We start from the raw sequence: 5,803 nt of genomic DNA, 5'->3' as shown, positions 1-5,803 counted from the left end.
ATATATAAACACGATGCAATCAAAAATGTTTAATAATTTCCATTTCCCTTCGATATGATTAAGTATATATATATATATATATATATATATGTATGTATGTATTCTTACAAATAGAAGGGTAAATGCATATTAATTTATTAATAAATTAATAATTAATAATTTTTATCAAGCACTTCGGTATGTAAACATCATTATCGGTGAAGAATTTATTTAGAAGTTCTTATAAATTTATAAACATAATTAAGGGAACAGCAACAGTTGCTTCACCACATACCGAAGTTCAGAAATAGCACCTAAAGTGCTAAAACTCCAACAGATAGCAGTACTTGTAACTCACAAAGGCAAAACAAGAAGAAAAAACAACGAAACTATCAAGTCTTAGTTATTCATAGACGCGTTTCTGGATCAGAATGGTAAAAACCTTCATTTCCGTCATCAGTATGGTTCTCCTTCTCAAGGTCATACTCATCTGTTCATTATAGTTGTGTCCGCAACCCGAGCACGTTATCACATAAATTAGGTTCTCAGAGGCCCAATTGAAACTAGTTTTAATTGTGAACCTCTGTCTTTGTTTGAAAAGGAAGTTCGAGCCTTCAAGTAAGTTGGGACAGGTCCCACATTTAGAGCGTCCACATTTTTTAACTGTTGGTTTCGTGATTGTTTTGTAGAGCTTCGCATTTGTCAACAGTCCCTTTGGCGATTTGTGTTGCTTTTTACATTTGATGAGTTTGTGCGTTTTCAGGATGTCGCTCATTTTTGGATCTCTAGTTAGTAAAGGAAGGTTTTGCACAATAGTGTTGAATGCCTCACTGTTTCTGGGGTTGTGTGTTGATATAAATAGTAGTGTTTTGAGATGAATTGTGGTGTTATGTTTTGTTGTTCTTAGTGTTTTTATGTCTAATTTTTGGGCACGTTTAATTCCCTCGTCTACAGGTGGAGGTGGATATATTGCTCTTGTGTAATTTAGGAAGGCTGTAAAAAAGACTGGGTTTGCATTTGAAGTTCTTCATGTAGTCTGTTTCTTTTCCTGTCAGACCTTTTCCATGTAGAAGAATTAAGGATGCAGATTTTTCCTTGTTTTTTGCTGTTTATAGTTTATACCTTTTTCGAAGAAGGCTTCGTTTTCTAGTATGGATAAGACTAGGTTTTTATTGTGTTCTGTGTCCATCAAAACTACAGCACTTCCTGTGTCTGCTTCTTTAATCGTCAGGTCTTTGTCGTTGTGTAGTTCGATTAGATTTTTCCATTCTAGATTGTTGAGGCCCGAATTTATTTTCCGTTTATGGGATGTATAATGGAAATTTTGGATATGGTCGTAGAAGTCATCCAGTGTTTTATTCCTACCCTTATGTGGAAGGTAATTACTTGTTTTTCACTACTGATTCATCTACGTTGTTGTAGTCAGTTAGTGCTTCTGCGAGTCGTAGTTTTTTGCAGAATTCCGAAATATTTTCTTTAATTTCATTAGGCTAAATCTTCGTGGGGTCGGAGTAAATTTTAAACCTTTGGCTAGTATATTGATTGCTGTTATAGAGAGATTTGTCTTTGATAAGTTAATTAGTCTGGGTTTCTCCTGTAAGTTTTGTTCCATCGTGTGTATCCGGTTTCTTTCCACTTGCTCTAAAAATTGTTTACTGTAATTTGGTTGGTAGAGACATCAAAATAAAGAAAGTCAACAATCAAATCATAACTGACATCTGTTATAAACCAACTAATTCTAAACAATATCTCCTCTTTAGCTCATATCATCCGAAACACATCAACATAAATATCCCTTTCAATTTGGCAAAAAGTATTTGCACAATAGTGTCTGAGAACAACTCGAGGCCTTCGTCTTCAGGACGTCAAAACAACGCTTACTGAAAGACAATATCCACCCTCACCTGTAGACGAGGGAATTAAACGTATGCCGCGGCTTATCATGACACGGGATAATTTTAGTTTTCTGTTTTGACCCTAGTCACTAGTCCTATGTATTTCAACCCCCTGCAATAATCTGTAAATCCAAGTATTTAAGAGTATTTTAAAGACGTGGGTATTTTTTCCTTGAATTTAGAGACCTATTCCTTCGAAATTAAGAATAAGCCCCACCTTGATGATATTTTCAATGTAGGTTTACTGAACGAAGACTTGCAGTAGAATACTTTTCACGTACACCGGACCTCTAATCACAAACTCTCGTCATGATTTTACTTAAATGAAAATGTCTAGGGTGTTAGTGGTCGTCGATTATTTGAATGCAGCCATGAAACGAGAATACGCATAAATATCGAATGAAACGTTTTTGATGTCTGCGATTCCATTGCATCGGAAGTGCCTGTCAGAATAGTCTGGAATAAAATGGTCATCACTTCAATTCAGCAGCCCACTTGTATGCTTTGCTGTGTGTGTGCGAGAGAGAGGAGTGGGAGAGAACATTGCAAACAAGGAATGAAATAACACGAAAAAATCGTATAAAGAAGAGGGCATAACTACAGATGTATACACACCTGAATTTATTGCCTCATAACATCCAGAAAAATGGATACGTTTTGAGAAAATTTTCTACAAATACCGCTAAGATATTATGGCTTCAGAGTATATGGGGATCCATGTTACTTTGAAGTGAAGATAATTGATAAACAGCTGTTTATGAGTTAAAACTTAATTATTTTTTATTGACTCCATTAAATTTTCAAAATGAAATATATTTCAACAATGATATTATAATTATTCAATACGTGTGTTTGTGAGTACATTGTTGTTGTTGTTGTTGTGTGTTTGTTCGTGTGTGGTATGTGCATGTGTGTTCGTGGTGTGCGTGTATGCATATATATATATATATATATATATATATATATATATATATATACACGTATAATAAATTAATATCTTCCCTACCTGTTTCCCATTGCGTTGTTTGTAACTCTGTATTGGATATTGGAAGTGTACATGGATGCTTAACCACGGTGGATCATCGGGGATCACTTTCTTACATGATGTTATCAGTAAAATAATGCAATACAGTAAGTGTTCCCCGATGTGCCTTTGTATCTAAACACCTAATTGCGCTTGGAATATCCAGAATGGTGAAACGTAATCTCTCTAATATTTACTCTCTATATCATAAGCTGTAATACGACTAAGCAGAGTAGTAATTTTACCAGTATACTGGAAGCAGACAGCATGAGGAAAATCTACGTGGTGCTCTACACTTAACAATATCATTCGTAAATCTATTTACACAGACAAGATATACTGTGTACGTCAGCAACGCTAAAGCTGTCTACATATGGATGTTTTGCCGGTTACCTGTTCTTAGTCACGTCACCAGTTTAATGATGTTGAGAGAATTGATGTTTTCGCGTCAACATATGTTATTTTATATTAAAAGATAAAGTGGGGTGTATTCGTGGACTTCTATAGTAGTTTGAATATATGAGAGAGCGCGGTGAGACAGGAACGAGAGTGTCATTTGCTATAGCGTGATTTACTAGCTGTATGAAAACGTTTCTATTACAGGAAATTAGGTTGACCGCTCGAGGTGTCTATGAAACAAATGATTACTGAATGGTTCTGACATAATGCTTGATATTTTTCTACAATGTTCTTTTATCTATTGCGCTTATTGTTCCCGTCTTCTTGGAAGATTTTACATTAGGTTTGATTCGTCTCCAACTGAGATCATCACATGTTTTTGTGCATTTCAAGTAGTCGAAATTTTGCTGGCGTCTATGAATCAATGTTTGTTTCTCATAAAAGAAAAGTCTATTTCCGTGTATTAACGATATCACCTGACCATTTGAGGAGCTGTTTCTTTTTCTTTTATCAAAACTTGTACTACGCGTTTCAAGTTTTAGCGAAAGATCAGCTATATATGCAATGAGATTTGTAAAGTGTTAGCAATACGTTCTTAAATTATCACCGCTTGTATCAGCTGTATGTGATTATTGCTCTGGTCTGAAGAACGTAGAATATTTATATAAATGATGTTGGTTAATTGTATATATGTCAGCATAATGAGAATATATTTACTCATTTCAGAGCTTTAAATTGAATTTTCTGAAGAACTTTAGCAGGTATGTATTTCGTGGTGCATTTAAATTTATACGCCTACCTTCAAACCATTATCTTTTCTCACACATAATATTCAGGAATAATTTGTCCAAAACGTTCATTTATTTTAGCCTCTAGTTCAATGAAGTGTACTTCGCTGCTAATTTGACATTTTCTACACTGACAAGTGATTTGTTTGTTCTAGACCTATATTTGGCCTTGTTTGTACTATAATTAATTTACTAATCTATAGTTATCTCTTCGATTGTTTCTCATTTAAATTGGCTTATTTGAATACATTTACTTTATTTTCATTGAAATATGAAAAATATTATATGAAGGAAATCGTTAATACAATAATAATTTTAGTTTTAATTCCCACTAAATATATTCGAAGCAAGATACTTTCATGTTATTAATATTTTGATATTGTTCAACTCTTTTGCACAGTTTTCTACTTTTCCAAATATTTCCTAATTCATATCGGTGTTTATCGACCATGTTTAACCCATGGACCACCTTGATTCCTATTTTACGTGAATGGATCCGATGGCATAAAGCTCCGATGGGCGAGCTTTACGGCTGGGACAACCTGGGACAAACTTCATCGACAGCCAACGCAAAAAGGAGTGCATCAGGAAGATCACAATGCTGGGCACTGTGGAACTGACCTTGTCAGCAGCCATGGGTGTTCCATAGGCAAACCAGCTGAGTGCTCCATAGGAGAGGTAAGGGAGTGTAACGAAGGAGCGTAAAACATTTTAACGAAAGATATCGATAAAATAAATAGCAGACTGAAAAGAAATAAGTGCTGCGCTCCATTTGTTCGAGTAAAACCTTTCAGGTAATGCCCAATGACTGACCTTAATAAATACCTAAAGCAGATAGATATTTTTTTTTTTACTTTAGGCACAAGGCCCGAAATTTTGGGGAGGGGACCAGTCAATTAGATTGACTCTAGAACGAAACTGGTAATTAATTTATCGACTCCGTAAGGATGAAAGGCAATGTCGACCACACCGGAATTCAGAACAGACAAAATAGCGCTAAACATTTCGCCCGGCGTACTAAAGTTTCCGCCAGCTCGCTGCCTTCATGGAAAGTAAATATTGAACTTGACTATATTCTGTTGTGTCTAGGGAGAGTGATTCTCTCTTAGTGCCTTATAATTTAACACACTCAATGGTAAAATTACCACTCATTTACTTATTTATTTTTCTAAACTTTTTGTTGCGTCTTTCAACCTTTTTAATAGTTGTTGACTCTGTCCGTTATCTGCGCTGCATTCGTTCTGTTTGTTTGCGTCTTAATTTTAAGAACGTTTTTTTCAATTTCAGATAGACAGTATATTTTTCTGACCTTTTCATATCTAGCGAATTTTGGTGCTAACTATAAAGCATGCATTTCATCTGTATCCAGCTGTACTGTACCAAAATTCGCTTCATATAAAAAGGTCAGAAATATTGTCTATCTGAAATTGAAAAAACGTTCCTAAAATTAAGACACAAGCAAACAAAGGACAGAGTCAACAACTATTGAAAAGGTTGCAAGACGTAACGAAAATTTTAGAAAATTAAATTAGTAAATGCAGGAGTGACTGTGTGGTAAGTTACTTACTTATCAACCACATGGTTCTGGGTTCATACTCACTGCGTGGCATCTTGGGAAAGTGTCTTCTACTATAGCCTCGGGCCGACCAAAGCCTTGTGAGGGGATTTGGTAGACGGAAAATGAAAGAAGCCCGTAGTATATATATATATATATATAT

This window comes from Octopus bimaculoides, chromosome 7 (genome assembly GCF_001194135.2).
Source record: "Octopus bimaculoides isolate UCB-OBI-ISO-001 chromosome 7, ASM119413v2, whole genome shotgun sequence".
NCBI classification, from domain to species: domain Eukaryota; kingdom Metazoa; phylum Mollusca; class Cephalopoda; order Octopoda; family Octopodidae; genus Octopus; species Octopus bimaculoides.
Note: the sequence above shows the minus strand (reverse complement) of the source record.